This window comes from Pygoscelis adeliae, unplaced genomic scaffold (genome assembly GCF_000699105.1).
Source record: "Pygoscelis adeliae isolate BGI_AS28 unplaced genomic scaffold, ASM69910v1 Scaffold336, whole genome shotgun sequence".
In the NCBI taxonomy this organism is placed as follows: domain Eukaryota; kingdom Metazoa; phylum Chordata; class Aves; order Sphenisciformes; family Spheniscidae; genus Pygoscelis; species Pygoscelis adeliae.
In genome coordinates, this window is record NW_008824938.1 from 452,786 (window position 1) to 474,315 (window position 21,530).

Consider the following 21,530-nt stretch of genomic DNA (forward strand, 5'->3'; position numbering starts at 1 on the left):
ATCAAGTAATAACATCTGTGTACAAACTAGTCTGGGGATTTGCACTTTAAAATCAGCTGGGTCTACAGAGATCGATGTCACAGTGTGGCTTTTCATTTACTTGTTAAGTCACAGTCCATTAAAGGCAGAAAACATTCAATACAGCAGCACCCCGGTCTCTTATGGCAACTCAATTTAGGAGCCTTATGTTAGAAGCATCTCAGAACACAACTGGAAAGTTAGGCAGCTAGATTTTCAGAAGTGCCAAGTACCCAGCAGTTTCCACTCAAAGCCTGCCAGATTTTTAAGAGGCAGGTGCTACTCAACTACAGATTTGGCTTGCTGTTTTACAAATCAAACAACTCCTCTGGCACCCCCACCCCCCAATAATTAATTACAATGCTTCTCCATGCCTCCACTCCCTCTTCTGCATAAGGAAATTAACATCTTTTCATATACATGTATAGCAAATAACTGCCACCCATGCATTCCTCTTTAAGAGAGGGTATTTCACATTTCCACCTCACCACAGTAAAAGCATCTTCCCCAACAATACTGCACTAACTTGACAAGACTAGTCTTAAAAAAGGGGCTAGGCTGGTATTACCACCCTCATTTTTTAATTCACTCATATTAACTAAAAAGCAAGCAAAAACCCCAGTGAAGCCACTGCAACCCCACCACCACTATTTCCTGCCTGAGTCAATTCAAAAGCAGTATTCCCCTTCTGCCAGTCAATGGGATTTAAAGAAGTTACAGCTTGTTCCAGTTCTTCAAATGCCTGCACCAACGAGTCAATGTGCTCAGGATGTGCAAATACAGTTCAGCCTCCAAACATGATTCATACTTAAGGCTGGTTGACCCAACTTGACTGACAGAATAACTGTTGACAAATACTTGGAATGAAGTCTAACAAACCAGCCTCAAAAGAATGGTCGGTCATGCATAATCCAGCCAGAGAGAGGCACAAATCTATCATGCAACAGGAATAATGGAAATATTGGCCTGTTTACCCTTCCTCCCCAATTTATTCAGTAACAGATAACATTCCTAGTAGGATTAATAACTAGGAATCAAGAAAGACTAGAAGGATTAAAGATTGAAATAGATTTCAATACAGAGAAAGACAGAAAGACAAGATGTACTTCTTCTGAATTGCCTCAGTCAAAAGAAGGAATCAGATTCTTGAAAAACGCTGCAGCTACTAGCTCATGCTTAAAGAGGCAGGAGCAGCAAGAAATTACTTTGCACATTATATTTAAAAAAAGACATCACAGAATGGTGTCTTGCAAGAAGCCTAATATGATTTGAATGAAGCATATTCCAAGAAACTAGGTCAGTCTCTCCTGGACACAAGGTAGCATCCAAACAGCTCAACCAAACTGCAACAATTCTGGATATGGGTAAACATGCAGACTAGGTGTCTGTGAAACTACAGAAAGGAAGCAAGATGTCTATGAAATTTGCATGTCCAATGCTGAATGTTAGTAAGGTTTTCAAGACAGTATTTTGAATCTACGCGCCAAAGTCCTGAATAAGTGCTTACTGGAACACATGCCTCCTTCAAGGGACATAGCTTAAAGTGCTTTTCCTTTTAAGGGAGTACCCAGTAAGCCGTACATAATGTTAAAAAAAAAAAGATAGAAAATAATCCATTCCATGTCCTTCAGTGTGCTGTAGCAATTGTTGATCCAAAAGAAGACAGAGTGGAAGAGTACTTTCTAGGGCAAAGATGAACCTGAAAGTTAAATTGGGCCATTAGCAAAACTCTGTTCATTACTTCCTCTTTCCTTCTTGATACTAGATCATTAATATAGGAGAAAATATTATCCTTTTCCTTCTTTTGAAGAAAATGGACAGTTGCCATGGTTTGAAGTTCCACCCAGAATTCAAGAGCAAGATTTAGATATGGTAAGGGAAACAGGTCTCCTCCACTTGTGTTCACTTTTGCATCCAGCCTTCATGTGAGCTCTTCTCTGCCTCTGAGCTACCTAACTTACTAAATTTTAAGTATCTCAAGTAATTTCACACTGTAGAAGAGGGTTCCTTAATTATTTGATACTTATAGTGATCTAATTTGACTGTATAACGCATGCACATTTTCTGGTAGCTTTTCTGAATGGATAGGCATTGCACATTTTAGGGTAACTACAAATCTGATGTACAGAAGACAGACAGTAAGCACTACACAATTTGTAACAAGGACTATTAACACTCAGCCTGGGCTCCCCCAGGAAACAGGATGCCAGGTTTCAAGTAGTCCCAGGACATTTGTCCTTGGCATTCTCACTGCAGACAGCACTCTGTCCTGAGCGTTACGCACCACGTGTGCTTGGGGCATTTTCTGTGGAGATATGATTATTCACAGTGGTAAAAGCCAGAATTGTATTCTTAGGCTTCTTAGGCTTTGTGCCTTAATTACAAAATGGCAACTTTCTTTTCCTGCATAAAACCACATATAAGAACAAAAACACTATTGCAAAGTACAGTGTAAGAGGGCAGGAAGCACGTACAGGTTTTTCAGGATACCATATTTCACACTGTACATAAGCTTAGCCAGTTTAAGGAAAAGATTACAGCATATGACTGTACTTCCAGAAAGAAAAAAAAAAAATCTTACAGAACAGAACTTCCCAATCTGTTAGATATACTTAAAATGTCATTATAAAGTACATTCTATAGCTAGTTAGAAGTCTAAATGTAAAACCTTGAAAATGAAAGATCTCTCAGGGTGTATATTCAGTATTTCAAACTACAGTAACCAAACATCATGCAGGTGTACATCCTAGCACCATTTCTTTGTGGGCCTCGTGCCTTCCTTCCCTTTCCCATTACACTGCAGGATGGCTTACCCACAAAGGAGGACAAACCAGTTTAAGTATCTAATTTAGACACCAACCGATATTCCCGACACACTTTTCTATCCTACTTTTTGTTTACTATTCTCTTCATACAGACAGGTGTAATGAAAGTTGGCTTCCATGATAGCAATTTTTTTATGTCAGTCTTTGATTCCCAGCTTTCTTCTGTTTTATGGTTTCCATTGGCACAAAGCTTCAGTGACTTCGTTCCTCATGTTCCACTTTACTGTGAAAAGTGACAGCAAAAGTTGTGCTGTGGACTTCTGCATTAATATCGTTCAGTTGGATCAGTTGTGTTCTACTTCAAAATGCAAACAAAATGTTTCAGGGAAAAAAACCAAAACTGTTTTTGAAGACCTGTGTAAGAAGCTGAATCAGTCACACAATCCAGCTGCACCCCAGTGATTTGACCAAAGTTTAACAATGAAGGAAGTGGAGGACAGTCAGGTACAAACACAGTTGGTGCAAGAGACAGCAGTGATGAAATGTGAGTATTTGTACAAACAGGCATCTGAAATGGACTAACAGAAGAGCACAGTTTTGCACTCATGTTACTTCAGAGTTATTCTACAGGATTAATGCAATGATCAGAACTCAGGAGTTGCAGGTATAAGTTAAGCTAAACTGAAAAACAAAAGTCCTTCATTAACCAAAATGTTAAAATCCAACATCTTATGTGAATTTTTTCCTTTGCCCTTAAAGTGAACAGCACATATAAATTTCAGTTAAATAAGTGAACTAAAATTTCTCTTTCTGCCATTGCTCCAACTTCAGGAATCAATTATTAAATTGAAAATTAGAGTCATACAGAACTGATGAAAGTGTGGTGGATGAAGTCTAAACACTTCCTTACACAGGAAACTAAAACCCATGAAAATCTTACTCAGAAAAGATGGCCCATAAACCAAATTTGAAAACCATATACTACAAAAGGAAGGTAATAGAAAAGACATATTTCCAATTTTGAAGATACTCAGGCATTTCTGTGGTGGTATCCAGACGCAAACACAACACATGAATAGTCTGCTAACATTTTAGACTAGGACTTCTGGCTGCAAAAGTGTACTGCAGAAGTGTTGCAGGAGCTTTTAGTGCTAGACATGAATGGAGTAAGGGTTTCCTTGACAAACTCAAGTCATTTACTTGTGTAAAAGCATTATCTAAAATTCACTACCATTTTGACACTACCTCCAGAAGGGAAAAAAGAAATTTTTTTCCACCTTCTCCCCCACCCCAGTATTCTAGACCTTTAGTTAATTAAGTGATAAGTAGCAATACTAGAATGGGAAAATTTAAGGAAAACACGTTTTTATCTTTTTTTCAGATTGTTCTGTGTTTGCTCTAAGCAGTTGGAAAGTACATGTTTCAAAATATCATGAGACCAGATGAGGAATATACTAACTATGATGAAGAGCCACAAGCCTTAATGCCTTCTCCTTCACATGACTGGAAGTACATCCACCCACCATGTGGTCAAAGTCATGCGACAAGAAACACTGGCTATGTGAATGAAGATGTGAGTCCAGCCACACAATTGCAGGACAGAGGAGGCAGAAGTTGCAGGGTTCTGGGTAAAGAGGCAGCAGGGAACGGCCCTGGTGCACTGTCCTGCACGACTGTCTTACAAACTGTCAGTTTGAACCTCAAAATACTTAAGATAAATGAAGAAAAATATTAGGACTTCAAGCATGGTTTTTTTTTTAGGCTGGAATAGGACATTCTGTAAGATGTTTATGGAGATTTTACACTCATCAATTTCGTATCTGCCAGCGAGGCAAGTCAGGAAGGCTGTACTTCCTGCCCTGTGATTGAAGCTTCCTGCAGACACTCCTGGAGCTTGTACAGAAAGGGCAGACAACAGGTTGGGAACACCCATTGCACTTCACTTGTTTTGGGCACAAGAACAAAATACACATTTTCGCACTGTACAGTTCTCTCTGCTCCCTGCCTCCCCCTGCTCCAGAGGGGATCACCACTGATTGACACCAGTGCTCCAGGAGAAGTCCTGTCTCTTCCCCACTTGGTCTTCCTGCATAGCTCTCATCCATGCCCATGTCCTCCTCCTGCTGCTTGCAGTACAGCCCTTGCTTTCCTTCAGTAGTAAATATTCCTCCTTTTTTCCTCTCAGTCGTCTTCTTCAAAGAGACATCACCATCTTTTACCTGCCCTTACTACCCCTACATCTGCTACCCAACCACCTGCCTGCTCTTTCCCCTCTTCCATCCACCTCCACAGGGTGAGCTTTTTTGGTTGGGGGGTTTTATGGGGTTGGTAGGTTTTTTTATTTATTTTAAAATTACCTGATTGGGCTACCATTTCTTTCTTCTCTCTCCCCCCTCCTGACAGAGTCTCAAGGACAGAGATTCCCCATCCGCACACCCCGTTTTCATTCTGCAATTAAATGTTTTTTCCACAGGGTGGGTATATAAACATCTGGGGATGCTCCTGAGGCATAGCTACAAGACACAGGCCAGAGGAGGAACCGCAGGGCCATGAAGGAAGGCTGCAGCTCCTGCTCCCACTTTGGGATGCTACTTATGCTTCCAGTTTCACATGCTAGCAATAAAACCACCTCTTTGTCACATACTTCTCCAGGGTAAATTCATGTGCAGACTCCTCCTTCCCCAAGCTCTCTGACAGAAAGATTTTACAAGTAATAGTGAAATCAGAACTGAAAAAAAAAAACAGGTGTGTTCATAGAGAGAAAGTGCACAACATGAAGGATAAGCCCAAACATGTCTGGTATCGTCAGTCGTACTGAAAACACTTCAGAGTTATCAAAGGAATATGAGGGAAGGGTGAGAGAAAGAAGGAAACAGAAAATGTAGTGTTAGCCATTTACCAGTATTTAAATGAAAGTCAGCATACTTTGAGTATTTTTATGGTAAAGCATCAAGTTTGACTGCTACTTGAATTACATACTTCATGAATGGTGCTCAGAAGCACAAAGAATAAGATAAAATAGAAAGATATTTCTTACACAGTAACTGAGAAATGAAACGGTGTTTTGCAGGCTTTGCTCTCAATGCAGAGAATTGTGCAATGTGTTCCACAAGTTACACCTCCTTCTGAGGAAGCAGTATGTGTAAGAGATTTTTATGCACATTTCCTAAAGTGCTGTTACCTCACAGAATCCTTCTCACAGTTCATTTGGATTTTTTAGACAGTGAAATATAAAACAGTAAAGGAAAACATTAAAGTAGAATTTACAAGCTTCTAAAATTAAAGTTGTTGTACAGAACAGAACCGAGCTCATAAGAAACCAGCAGTAGTTTCAGGGTTTAACTGTTCCATCAGTACTCATATAATCCACAGAAATTAACCCTACATAAATGCACTGCAATCATACCACTTACTAAAGTCGAATAGGAATATATCTATCCCAGAATTTTGCTGGAGGCAAATTCAGCTGATTAAAAACACTGGCCATTCATCTACATAATTTAACACCACACCAAAGCACATGTACTTGATGGGAATTAGAAAGCAGTAAAGTCAAGCTGGATGGGTCCTTCAAAGCTGAGCAAACCAGGATAAGCAGTAGCATGATATTAAATTGCAAGTTAAATTATTAAAGCCATGAAAGGTATCACACAAAACACCAAAGGAGTTTTGTCATCTTATTGAAGAATTAGGTAATGGAGATCTAATTAAAAGGCTTACTTTGAACAAAGGAATAGGAATGTGAAATTCACATAAAGTAATTAGCAAATCCATCAAGAATATACTTTGGTAAGAAAACTAGGGAAGGAAATCTAGATAAAGTATATGTGGTTGCACACACCATGAATATCAGAGTCTGTTGGGGCAACAAGACTATGTAGTGCTGTCAAAAATAATTCATTAAATTAATTGAGGGTCACAAAGTACCTGGACCTCCTGTCAAAGTTAGTCTGAATTAGATATGAATATTAATCAATCTGTTTTTATTATGAGCACAAAGGACATTTGCATATCATAATTCTGCTGGACTTCTTATCAGGGGCTCATCACCAGGGAGGCACTTGAAATGCTGCTTACAATTCATGAGAAGAGCCATGAAACCAGATCCAATCTACTTAAGGTCAAAATCCCTATCATGCTATAATGGTTTTGGTACCACAATGAATATTCATAGATCTGTCATCTTTGCTTTAAAAGTTGAGGTAAACATAAAGTAATCTAACAGTATTGCCTACCTGAATTTCATGATTTCAGTTACTCTAGTCCTTTCTTTAAGCAGCAAGTTATTCACTGAAGAGATCCCCAATTCTAGAGAGCAAGGAAGGAGGGGAAAAATGGCATAAGTAACTATCTATTACAGCTCCTAATGCAAAGTATTTATAACAAACAGCAATGTAACTTCATGTTAGCAGGAAGAAAACAGCTACTAAGAGAGAGAGTTGGGAGTTTCTCCAGCTCTTCTCCTTTGCAGAGCATCACAGATATCAGAATGGCTGAGCTACTGCCATTTGTGAATGAATTCAAGTATTAGAGGCTACCTTGTTCACTGCAGTGCTGGAAGAAACCTTCACTGACTTGTGCACTCTTGGGTGTTCTTTATTCTTTTTCTAATATGTTTGCACACTGTTTAAAATATACATATGTGTGTGTATATGTGTGTGTGTATGTATGACATAGTTAAAGGAAGTAAATAAGGAGCATGGGTTCAAAAGCAGTAACTACTTAGTTTTGGCTGCTCCCTTTGCTAGGGTCAAACCTTAGTATTAGCAGGGACAGGTGGAGAGGCCCTAAACCAGATGTATACTCCAACATTTTTGTGTGCAACATTAGTTAGTTCTTACTGATCAGCCTTCAGATCACTGGCAATACCAGGTAGTTCAGAAAATAACTGGTTTGTACCAAGTGTGTGATAAAAATGTGTAACTTGGCAGTTAAGTCTCCTGACACGTGTGAGGTTTAGCAAACAAGTTTGCTCTTGAATTATTGTCCATGACATCTGCTACTAAGTTCAGCAGTTCTCAGTAAAAGGAAGGATGGATTACAAGTACTGCAGGCAATAGCAGAAAGCAAACACATTCGTAAGAGCTGGCTCTGGGCAAAAAGAAGAATCCCTGCTCTAGAATCTGCTGTTGAAGTAGCAGCAGACTATTTACCAGTGTTAAACCTGTATTGAAAAAAAAAAAAACCAAACCACACAACAAACTAGTACACCCCTGTATTCAGAGAGCATCCACCTGTAATGACAACCTGTCATGACAGCATTCATCTATGAGAAATGGGCTTCAAAACAGACATAAACTGTGAGGAAAGCTGAAAACTCCAAACAATCCAGTTCACACTTCAAATGTTCATGTAAAATAAGGTAAAAGTAGTAGTAAATTAAATTTTATGCACCTCTTATGTTAGGTAGGGCAACGTTTTATAGATTGTATTAAAAAAAAAACCAAACAAAAAAACCTCTCCTACACTTGAGCTCCCTGGTGTTTTATCTTTCACACTACATGGCAAGACATTTGCTTGCTGACTTTCACTGGGGGCTTGTTTGTCATATTTCAGCCCTTCCTTGCTCACAAACCAGGGAACCAAGTGTTCTGCTTTTTCTCAGACTGACATAATTTTACTTTTTAAATCTGGCTTAAGGTTTTTTTTTAACCTTTACGCCTGTAGTTTTCAGAAAAGACTGTCAGAAAATTTATGGGCTAGGAACAAAGAGCTGAGGCAGAAGAGAGCAGGTAAAATAGACTATAAATGAAGAAAAATGGTAAGTGAAGAGAAGAATGCTGGGGAGGAAAAGAGGGAGGGGGGAAACTTGTCTGCACAGCATTACATGTCAGAGACAGAAAGCTTTGATCACCTTTTTTGTTAAGATAGAAATCTGGGTGGTCAAAAAGGACAGACTTCACAACAGTAGATTACTAAGAGGAACAGTATTAGGAATTGGCTATAACTGCCTTCGTGAAGATAATGTTTGATGATTGCATAGCCCTGAGAGTGACACAAGGAGACTCTCTGGAAAGAATGAGATTTGAGACTCCTTCCTTTGGCTAAGGAGTCAGACAACAGCTTTTTACTCTTTAGTTACCTCAGAATAATGAGGAGACGACAAAAGTAAACTCTAATTGACAGAACAATAAGCTTGACAGACTACATAAAGGGTGTAGAGTTACTAGATGAAGGGCTCAAAGAACCACAGGTCCCAAAGATGGGACATCTAGTCTGAGCAAAGCAAGAGGCTATCAACATAGCAGCAGAGGCACACAGGGAAAACACTTCATATCATAGCGATGGGCTCCACATAAACTATATTCAGAATTCTGAATTCAGAGTTCTGATGATTTCTGCCTCCTCCCCCCAGTAAAATAACCATATCACAATAAGCTTGTTCCTCAGACAAAACAGCTGAGCAAACAGCTTATTAACACATGACACTGCACTGGTTGCCTAACAAGTTCAATAAGAAAACAAATAAAACCCTTAAAGCCAGCAAGGCAAACATGCATTTTTAGAGTAGATGTCAATTTTGTAACTGAATTGTCACTGAAAGTTGGCTACCTTCTAGTTAAAGACTCTGTGGACAATATCTGACATGTAGATAGGAGAACCAACTAATTTAACTGTAGTTAAACACGGACCTCCTTACTCAAATGCAATGCAACTGAAATCAAAGTGGAGAAAGATTCATATCAGTAAATTTTACTGAGAGAAAACTGAGACAATTCTGCATTATGAGATGTTAGCACAGAGTACACATTAATAGCACACGTAACATCCTAAACATGCAGACACTGCAATTCTGTATAAGCCATTTCAATATGTAACAATATTTATAAAAATGAGGTAACAGTAGATAGCTTTTAAGCCAAATGTCTTCCTCCACCCCTCTCCCTGAAGAAAAATAGACTAAGTAGAAAATAAATGAATTACACCTCCCTAAACTGTAGCATTAGAAACCTAGGGCCATGCTGTAAGAGCAGCATGACAGAACAATGAAAGCCATCCTTGTACAATAACACTTTTAAAAGTCAGTCACAAATGAGATCTGGACCAGTAGTTGTAAGCCATTGCATCACAGCTATTTAGAGTCCCAGATGAATGAAGCCTGTAGACTGAACCCACATCCTAATGGACAATTTAATTCACAAAACCACTTCTATAAATGGTAGACTTCTGGCTTGAAAGGCTATTAAATGAACTTGCATAGAGTACCAGCCAGCAGAGTGGAAAGAACGGTTGTTTGCAGGTACTGCCAAGGCACACTACTAATCAAGCTGTAATCACTTTCTATGAAGTCTGGACAGCTTATTGCAGACTTGCCTACATCACTCATTCATTAAGAATGTCAGTTATAAATAGCAATTGTCTAAGTGTTAGCATTGCCTGAGAATTTGAAGCTTTACACTTGTCTGAAGCCTTGTTTTCAGAGCTAACAATTCAGCATACTTCCTGTATTTCTAAATAATAATTGAATTACTGATTTAAGCAGTTACAAGAAATCACTAACATTCCAACATTAGCAGGCGATTTCATCATTATCCTGACGTTATCTGCTCAGATGATTTCTTATTTTACTTAGTCCATCACAGCTTAAAGTCATATTAGTCTTTTTGAGAAGTTCAGTATAAAACCCGTGCATGAAAACAAATATGACAAAGTACAAATCAATATGATAAATGACATACAGATTACCCTAAAAAGGTGAAACGTATCTATTAGTACAGTGCTTCTACTGAAGAGATACATATTCTTTTAGAGAACCTAAATGCCAAAGGAGTCTATTTTGATGGGGCAGCTACAGAAGTGTCATAAGCATTAATAGACTTGAGAAAATTAATGCTGTTCTTACTAAGAGTATCAAATTCAGAGATAAAAATCAGTGCAGCCCCATAACATTTTCTAAGTTATTTTCTAATTACACAGAACAGGGTGAAATTTGATAAAAACTTGAAGACATATATCTAAAGTGTAAGCTTTAAAAATGCATTTGTGTTCTAAGGAAAAGTATTTTCTAAGCTAAAGAGGCCATGAGTTTACAATAGATGAAGAGTTAAATAGCCTGCAAACATTCAGTCCTTTCCGTTGAAAAAAAAAATCCAGACATTGAACTTCAGCTGTTTCACCAGTTTATCCATAAGAAAATGATAATCTAAAACTTTATGTTGGGTTTCGTTATCTTCATTAGAACATCTGACTTTTTCATCCTTTTGCAAGCTATTAAAAACAGAAATGGAAAAAACACCAAGTACTAGTTATGCACCTGCTAAGTAATTTTCATATCTCTATAGTCATGTATAGTATATACACAAAGATTTCAATCATCCTTCCATTCCAGTCAGTGGCAAAGTCACATGCATACAGAAAATTACAGATAGCCAGTAGAGCATATTTTATCATTTCATTATGATACTTATAACCGATACACCAATTCATTTAATAGAGCCATAATGAATGTGAATGGAGTTAATAAATGTCAATGAGTTCAGAGCTGTGCAGATTTGGAAGCAGAAGAGCCATAAGGTATGTAACATTAAATGTAAGTTGAGGCACAAAAAATCATGAAAGCTCATTTTAATTTCTCCCATTCCTATCAGAGGGATATAAGTCTCAAAATTAGAGTCCTCTAGAGGACAATGTAGAGATGGAGTTTACACTTAAATACATCTGAAGGAGAAAGATATCTATTCACCAACTTAGCCTAGAAGAGGACTTGGGACAATAGCCTACTTGAACTTACCTCTGAATAAGTCTTCCCCACCTCAAACATTGTTTTAGAGAGATCCTTAGAAGATAGCAACATTAAGACATTCCAATATTTTATAACGTTTACATTTATCTCCCTTGGCCTCCAGAAACATCCCCAAGAAAAAAGCAAATGATCCTCTTGGAAACTGCTAGGAGTCAGACACACAGAAGGCTGACCTCCAGGTCATGTTTATCTGTGCTGGCATCACGCTTCCTATTTCTTCTCTGTTCTAATGAAATTCTTTGGCTTATCAGTGACACAGGTGTGTCGACTTGGATGATGAATGAACAACACTGTATGAACACACTAAGGAGAAGACTGAAAGATACCTGGGTCAGAGGCTGGGAGTGCAGAAATTAAGCTATGTAAGGCATGAAACCTTATATTTCATTCCAATTAGACACACTGGATTTTTAGTATGGAGAAACTTGGTATGTATTACAATGTTTGAGAGGCTAAGCCTTTCATAAAGAGAAGGAAAAAGTATCTGTGCGCTAATACTTCTTTCTCAGATTATTTTACTACCATACAACCTAAATCTAACAGTGATCTCTTTCACTATATGTAAAGGCTTTCCTTTTTCATAAGAAAACAGCTGAAAAAGGCTAATACCATTGGGGGTTTGGTGGGAGGAAGGTGCATTTAATAGTATGCTTTTCAGAAGCAGGTACTGTGTTTTCGTACCTGCCAACACAGACTTTCAGAACCTGACATGAATAAACTTAACTGATTTATCAGATAAAGGATGTAATTTACTTAAATTTTTGCTTCAAAATCTAGTATGAATAATCCCTTAGCTGTCTGCTTTAAATCACACAGGTGACAATCAACCTGTGTGCTACTACAAATCCTGTACTAACAGAAGTAGACAGGTCAAGGTAATCAACAGAACAAAAAAAAGCCACCGAAAACTACAACTGATCATCGAAATCCTATCGACCCTGAAGTGATGTCTTTTAAAGAACTAGAAAGAGAGAGATCCTGTTAGTGGACATAAAACATATCCTTCTTCAATAAGCAAAGAACGAACCTAGCAAGTCACTAGTTATACAAACAGCTCCACTGCCTACACAGCGGAGTTCAGCCTTCGCAAGAACAGCCTTGAAAAAACACAACTTGTTTTCCTAAGGCAAAGACTTTCAAAGTCATCGCTTCCCACACTTACCCTCTCGAAAGGAGGCCTGGCATTTTGAAGAAAAAAATACCACAGTAATAAGCATTATTGCTATGACAGGCTGCATATAACACGTGAATAGCATTGTAAAAACAAAACAAAAACATCACCAAGTGATGTGAATGCACACATGGATGGCTCAGACCTACAGCTGACTGCGTAAGTTCAGGACACTCTGAGTGTTCATGTCACACCAGGCTAATTACTCCACTCTGCTGGTGTCACAGGCAGCTCTCATGAGCCTCCCCTGACCCATCTGAACTCTGATGCAGAGAGAGCATTTCAAGTCCACATCTGTCTTGGTGGTTTTGCTGTAGGGTTTACCTATGCAATGAAAGAGAGAAGCAGCCCATTCTCTCAGGCCACCTAACACAGAAGTCATTATAACTTCGTCTGCATTTTGAACCAGTAACAGTGCCTCTGTAATTCTCAATAGCAGTGGACCAGTTTCTTTAAACTAGTAAGTTACTGCAACTCATTAAAATTTGAGACAATCAATACAGTAATGGGGAAAATAAATAATCCTTCATCCAAGTCTCCCATTTTTTTCAGTTTATTCAGACTACAGTAGTAAAGAGCCAAGAAATGTCAGGTTTAACTTTTCCTGTACCCCATAAAAAGCAATAGCCAGTCTTCCTATAAATTCACAGGAATTTGTAAGTTTATCTGTCATCAGCACTGACTGAATAAGGGCAATTATTAAGAACCAGTTTGAGCACTCTAAAAGAGAACACAGCTCCTCTTTTTTTTTTTTTTATTTAAACTACCATTGACTACACTTCAGAACTAATTCTGTGTCTAAGGCAACAACTGCATGTACAAAAGCATCCAGACAGGCTTACCCAAAACCAAGAACCTTAAACATTCACAATGACTTGGCAGAAGTCACGAGGATATGAGCTATCAGTAGTAAGTGTCCTTGGTATGTAGCTCCAATTGTAAAACGCTGACTTTTAAGCCTATCGATAAGTTCTTAGAGAGGCAACGAATAAGTTTTGAAGTTCTTTGCTAGATTACAAGATTCTTACATGCCATTTCCTAAACAGAAGGAAGACTCAATGATTACCCACATATCTGATTATTTCAGTGGATTAGTTTCAGAATCAGAAAAAAAATCTGATTAAAAATCAGACTATAAGCAGTATTAGCTGCATCATATTACTTTGTTTTTAATTAACCAAAGAACATATCTACATCAAAGAACAAGCAGTGCTAGTGGCACTGAGCATATGCAATATTAACAGATTCTGTTAATGCAGATTCTGACTTTAGCCTTCCTCCCACACACACATATTACCATGGTGACATGCAAAATTTGCTGCCTGGGATTTTGGAACAGTACAGTATTTGAAATGCCCTCAGCATCTTTGAATAGATGCAAACACAAATTAAGTTACATTTAAAGGGACAATAAGCCACAAATAGTTTGATAATGCTGTCTTTACACAAGAACAGACAAAAATATCTTGATATAACCTCAACCACTAGAAACAAAGCAACAAAGCTTTCACATTATGCTTTCTGTCCCTGAAAGAAAGGGAACTAAGTTTAAGGATTTGAGAAAAGAAATAGCATACATTGAGTATAAAAAGCATAATCTAGAATAACCCATTACCTCTGCCAACATTTGAGTAGCTATCTGTGGAACTGTCACTTTCAGAACAACATTTTCTTTAAAGGAATTATTAATTTATATGCTATTTCACTAAAATGCACACTTGTTTGGACTATAACAGGTTTATACCTGTTTGAGTTTCCCACAAGTGGGATCACTCTTGATGCAGTTTCCTTTTATTTATTATAATTTTCAACAGAAATAAAAAAAACCCAAAACATCTTATGAAATGAGGGTCATCTTACTGTGAATGCATACATACCCTGACAACATAGAGGGCACAGGACTGGGAGCAAAGGTGACAATTCTTGGTTCTTGTGCCCCAACCAAATAGGTTAAATAAACAAATCCATCACAACCTCTGGTATATGTATTGTCCTCATACTTTAGTTTGTAAGCACCTTGGGATACAACTAACACAATTATGATTCTAATGAAGAAATACAAGGGACAAGACTTCAACATAACTGCTACCTGCAGGTAATGACAAATACTACCCTTGCAAATGCATTCTTGCAGAGATGCAGTTGACTTTCTTCACACACACAATTGTAATGGATTCAGGATCTCAATGAATGGTTCACCACTGACTTCATCATAGCCAGGATTTACCTTGAAACACTCAAATCTGAAAGGCATCCCTCACGACTCCTACAGACTTTCTGGGAAAGGACTGTGGTAAGTGGAAGCACCACTTAACAATCATTAAGATTGGGTGAAGAAGAGGCGCCGGTGCAGGGATTTACAGGCTCTTCTTTAGAGCCCTCACAGGAAGCTTGGCACTGGTGGACCCTGGGGGATGGTCCACATGGAAAAACTGCGTTACAGTCAATCACATTTCACAATAGAGTGGCTGTACTGACATACTGCCCCTCCGAATTCACTTCAATACAGTGTTAAGTACAACTAACATTCTTCCAGAGCATCACAAGGTTTTACCCATTACAAGGCAGCTTAGCAGAAAACAAGTTACAATTTCATCAAATAACACACCTAGATTTATCTTTCAGAACAAGTCACTATTTCAACACTGAAATAAGAAGATTTGATTACTCAGCAAACCCTGGCTATACCAGTGACATGATCAGTGATATGTTCCCACTGTGAGCAGATCACCTAAACATTTGTGTAAGATGAATTTTTGATAGGACAACAAAAAAAAAAAAAGAGAAAGAAAATAAAGGAATGCACCAGAGCTACTGACTTAGTCTTCCATGAGCTCCACAAATTATTCCCCCCATATGCTTGAGGACAATAAAAAAAAATAATCTGATGATTTGATGCAAGGAGTGCAGGAAATACCAAAACTAAAGCAATTATTTGAAGACCACTCCCTGCTCCCTCCTCCCTCCCCTTAAAAATTAGAGGTTACTTAAAACAGGCGTTTCTAAACCTTTCTTTCAGTGCACTGTAGATTGACTTCTTGGATATGTCACCACCAAATAAAAAACAGGTAAACCCCTGCTTCTGAAATACTTACACACAGTTTTGGCTGGAGAAAACAATTTCTGTCACACCTCAAAATCTGTTTATACAGTTCAGGTGAACAGGACTACTCAACTTCAAACTACTTTCTTACACCAATTTTAATTTCTTTTTATTATCTCAAGGCAGAACAAATCTTATAAGACTCAGCTTATTAGAAAAGGACTTCAGTACGGAAAATCAGGGCAAGATACCATTCACTTGAAGGGTTCAGAAGGGAAATAGGTAGTTGAGCTCAAATGAAAAATTGTTCTTACTTACTAGTATGACTTTTGACAAGGGAACCAACTGCAATTTATGAAGGTCCTATTTTTGCACAAGATTTAAACAGTCGGTCTCCAAATTCAGTGGGTGAATACAAAAGATTCCCTTCCAAAAAGGAAGTGATGGAAAAGTATATCAAGCCCATACAAAGATAAGCCTGTACTTTATAACAGAAAAGGCACTAAGTGTAAGACAGAAATCACCAACTTCATTCAAAAGACAGACACACTTATTTTTTTCTGTGAGGACAATTGGGATTTTGATTGGGAAGGCTTTGGTGACAACACACTTCCTATTCTGTGGAAAGTTCGTTCTCCTAAGAAAACATTTCTGAACTCTGTGTAATAACTGATAAAGTTCAAGGCATGTACTGTCAGTAAAAAACCATGTTGAGTTGTACAGTAATTTGTAAAAAAGCACAAGACACCAAAATAGCCAGCAAAGAAAGATGCAGTCTGTAATCAGCTATTTGGTTCATGCATTGTTTTGCCCTTGTACTGTGATTTATATACTGATAAAACAAATAGCTCTTTGTGTTTCAGACTAAATGGGTAGAGATACTTACAATATTTTATCCCTGCTTGCCTAAAGTGCAACTGTAAGTACTGTAATTGTTTTGCTGTGAAAAATTATTGGATTGGAGTGGTCATCACCATGTGTAATCTTCTCCTACCATTAGGAGCCTATTATTGTTTAGATGAAAGTTTCTCCTTTACTATGCTAAAGATGAATTGCAATTTCTCCTCCAGCACCTCTACTCCAATGTAGAGGCAATGGTTTATATAGTGCAAACAAATCTCATCATGGGCCATGACACTTCTGCTACAATTTATGTATGGTGGGGAGAGGATTCAAACTCCGTCCAATGAAGGACTGAGCCTACAGTTTTCTAATAACCACAGTATCAGATCAAGTGCTCAGGTAACTGCAATCCAATAGACCTTTGACATTATTAGATGTTGGCCTAGACTGTGATCCATACTTTCAACATCAGCCAAATAAGCAAGCCATCCATTGAACATAACCCACAGAGATGCTTTGCAGTTGCTTGTTGAATATACCTTAACCATAACTTTGAAGCAAGCTGAACAGCAGTTCCTAGCTCTTCAGGCAGTGCAATTGTCAGCAGCTTGCTTTCTCCAACGTACCACTCCGATGCACTACTGCACATTCAGAGAGAAGGTATCAGTTCTCCCTCTGACATCTCATGACAAATATTACCAATCTGATTGGACAGAAAGCTAACCAAATCAGAGGAAGTTAATACAGTATAGTCATGTTTCCAGGAAGAAGCCTGCAAAACCTGCTGCTGATCGCATTGACACCTTATGCTTCATCCTTACACCTCCCTCCTAAACCCTTCTGTTAACATGACACTGACAAAGATGGAAGAGTGCTCTGAAGTAGGTCTGCACTCCCTTAACTGTGCCTTCATTACAGGCAGGAGAGCTCCTCTTCCTCTTGGAGTTGAGGAGAAGCAATCAAGAGAAACTTCTGTTCCTCTTGGGACAATAATTACCCTTGGACTAGTGGTTTCATTTCACACATCCACTTCTAACCACACACAAAACACTGAACTAGAAAGAGACCAAACTCAAGCAGAGTTACCTAGCCATGTAACAGGCACTGAGAACAGACCCTCTTGGAGGAGGACACTCACCAGCCTAACTTTCCTACATTCTCTTTGTTAACAACAGCCAGCTTTCTCCCTGCTAAACTTCCTCTTCAATCTGTTCTTTATGTGAAGCCGCCGCTTCAACATGTTCAGTGCAGCTGTTTGATTGCACTCCTACCTACTTTCATTTGCTTCAGGTTGCTTGTTCCTTGAATTTGTCATTATTTCTTGACATTATCACTAGTCATGCAATAAAACAAGAGACACTAATCACGCAAGACAGACTTGCTTCATCAAAATATCCTGAAACCTTTAAGTGAATGTGAATACTCAAAAGCCTCTCTTCGGATTTACTGACTTTTTTTAAACAAAAAGTAATCCAACCCACCCATCTCTGGATCAGCATCCTTCAGCGAAGCATTCCTCCTCCCCCACCCGCACTTTATTTTCCTCCCAGGCTTGGCTACAGGAAGGAACACCACGTCCCTGCTTTTCTAATGCATCTCCATCTAGTCTATTCAAAAATTTGTTCTTGAAAAAAAATAATCATGTAGTCATGCAGACATCATCATGCACACTTAGCTTCAGTACTTTTAACGCAACAGTAATACAGCAAGACAGCTATAATATTAAAAAAACTCCTTCCTGTTAACCCTGCTAAGTATACTTTAAGGACTGATAAAATTGCATTAGAAGACAGACATACATGTATCGGCTACATTTGTGGAGTAAAGCAGCCAATTCCCTACAATCCTTCAGCATATATAAGAAAGCATTTCTCTGACTTCTAAGGTATCAAAACTACGACTAACCTTCACAACACCCTCAGTTCTTTTAAGACTCAGTTATTTGCTTTACAAGCCAATATTAAGATTAGGAGACACAAGAAGACTAATATTAAACAGGTATGGTAGTTACTAGCAAATACATTTTAATGAATACAACACAGCAAGGTACAACAAGGCTCTACAAAGAGCGACACTAGTTTTCACCCATTTTCTCTATCTGAACACACAGAGAGGCATACAGCAAGGAAGAGATACCCAAAGGTAAGGTGGTGACCAAAGATAACTGGGTCACTCAGATGCATGTCTATGTAAGGCTACAGTCTTTAATATTAGCTAGAACCGTATCTAGTAAAAACATGTGCTGCAGTAAGGAATTTGATGATAAATTGCTATCCGGTTCCTGGACTCATGCTGTCAAGTGTAATCAAGAGTTGCAACTAAGTTGCTGAAAGCTAATTTGAATAATCAAAGTATCACTCAAAAGTAAGTGAAAGTTAGTCATATTTTAATTCTAGACAAGCACTCAGTGACACTGACCAGAACCTAGTGGGTTTCTGCATGTAGAGCTAACACGAATTATGACAGAGTTTGCAAAACAGACTGACAAGAGATTTTCTTTAGCAATATGGTATGCTAAGCTTACATATAATTTGCCAAATTGAATTCACAAAAATGAAACAAACAAATAAAAAGACCTGCAAGAGAGGTACTTCAGAGAAGTACTTTAACATTTTTTTTTTTTTTTTACATTGAGTAACTTAATTCCACATTGTGCTTCATGCCTAAACGTTGGTCTATAAATCACATTAAGCAAAGAAAATGTCTCAACACTATTCTTAATAGTTTGAAAAAAATTCTTGAACTCCAAGAAACTACTACCTCAGTTATATACCACAGAATGAAATATGTTTTCCTTGTAATTTATATATCAATAGTGTAAAGAAAAAGTATTTTTCTAATAGTGTATTGTAATTCTAGCAAGAAATCCCTACTGAAGAGACAAAAAAAGAAACCCCTTCACACCCCACCTTTGAGGGTCAAAAGGTCTGGCACAAATATCTAAAGGGCTTGTGCAAGTTTGCTCTAAAGGACTTGCTCAATTTACCAGGTGTTACACGGACTCCTCCTCCATGGACAATGAATTATAGCAGCAACTGCTGATTAACATTATTTCACCACCACAAACCATTACTCCTTCTAGAAATGTAAGAGTGTCAATTACACTTCCTGTTCAGGAAAAATATGAAACGAGACATTTAACACTTCTGGTTTACTGTAATACCTCCAACAGGGCATGATCTGATTTCTCGACACTACGCTAGGGTTAATGTTTTATCATTGCAATGAAAGCTCTGATATCTAGGTAGAAAAAGTCACACTAAAATATTTAAAAAGCCACTTGGAACACACACTCAATTTCTCTTCTCCCTTTCCTGTTTCTAAATCAACTCAACTGATTTTTTGGACAGCAGAAAGTATGATGGGATGTTCAAAACATTTCTAACTGCCTTTTCCCTATCATGACAAGCCACCACGTCCACAAGACTTCCCACAGACCACCACACTGCAAGCCACCACAGAACTTCTGACGCCCTCTTAAGGTCAGAATTACTAGCAAGCTTCAGAACAGTTTATTTTGTCTGGTTATATGACAGCGTAAGTAAATTGTCAATTATTTTTCAGCAAAACAGCCTTTAAATCAAAGATAATGTATGACACAGCTGTAACATTTCTGGACAAGCTACACCTAACAACAGTTTCAGAGTTCTTCATTCCTCTGGTGTACAAATGCATTATAATGTTTTATACACTGTATGCTGTAATTTCTGATCCATACAACTTTGGTCTAAGTATACAAAAACTTCACTATGTTCAAGTTTCTTGAACATAGACCAGCTGATTCTTTGCTGTGGAAAGGATACCAGCCTTTCCTCAAAGCAGAAAGTATGTAGAGAGTTTTACCCATTAGCAAAATAATTTTAGATATCCAGGCAGCTATATCTAGATTCTAGCTTCTCACCCAAGCTAATGGGAGAAATTAAATTTAAGAGAGCAGTGATGCAACTACTGACACATAATTAAATGTATATACATACTAAAATTTATACAGTGAATTATCTCATCGCTTATTTGAGCTGCTACTTAGTTAATTAGTGGTTGTAGTCATTTGCTTGATCACCTTCTACAATTTCATCTACAATAGTCCCTTCTCACCCTTCAAAAAAAAATTATTACAATAGAAATTTAGTATTTTATTACATCTTTCAAAATTGCACCTATATTTCAACAACATAAAAAACCCAACTTTCAGAAAGGTATCTGTACCTTCACTGAGCTAATTATTAGTCAATTAATTTGCTTAGGTAATCTGATCAAACATTCCTTATGAGTGAGGAAAAAGCACCATCTAATATTAATTACTTCAGTTAAATATAAGGAAACATACTAGTATTACACTTACAGGTGTTTCCTATACATTGATTTAAGCTTAAAAGATGACTGCCAGCCCTTGAGGATTAAATAAAACCCATCACCAAAAAAACACCTAAAAAAAACAGCTTAAGGCAACCCCTCCCCCCAGGCTTTACAGGTTTTCTTTACTTTTCTATTTTTTTAACCAGTTATCACAGTCCAGCAGGGATATATTTGCAGTGGGTGTGGGAAAAGTCTGCTTAGGGTTTCATTTAAATTACTTCTGAAGTTTTTGTCTCACAAATGTGAAATAATTACTCCATTCATCCATCCAAGTTCAAAAACAAAATCAGAAGACTTACAGTTTAATGCACATCCAACTTCGGAGTTAAAAGTCGCAGGATCTTACGTTCTCCTGGCCTATGAAAGTAAGATTTATGATTTTGGTAAGAGGACAAGGTTACACACACTGAATAACGGCCTGAAAACCAAACGCTTAACCCAGAAGACGAGCGCCACATTTCAAATAACCGCGTTAAATACAACTTTACCTCTCCGGATGCACAACAAAGTCATAGCTGTTACACCCCAGCGCCCCCCCCGGAAAGGCCTTCTGCCCCTCACGCCGCTGTGCGGGTCTCCCCACGGCGGTCA

At 38.1% G+C, this 21,530-nt stretch overlaps 1 protein-coding gene across 2 annotated transcripts in view; it reads right to left on the reverse strand.

The window, feature by feature from the left end:
* CDC42SE2 (CDC42 small effector 2) overlaps window positions 1–21,297 on the reverse strand; it is an 85,986-nt gene extending 64,689 nt beyond the window's left edge. Inside the window, exons 1-2 of one of the 2 annotated variants that reach the window (XM_009325371.1) lie at window positions 21,239–21,296; window positions 7,019–7,091 (exon numbers count right to left, since the gene is read on the reverse strand). The gene's annotated coding sequence lies outside the window, so the exon portion shown is untranslated. Of the gene's footprint in view, window positions 1–7,018; window positions 7,092–21,238 lie in introns of both variants that reach the window. The other variant, XM_009325372.1, reaches the window with a different exon arrangement.
* Window positions 21,298–21,530: the final 233 nt, after the last annotated feature.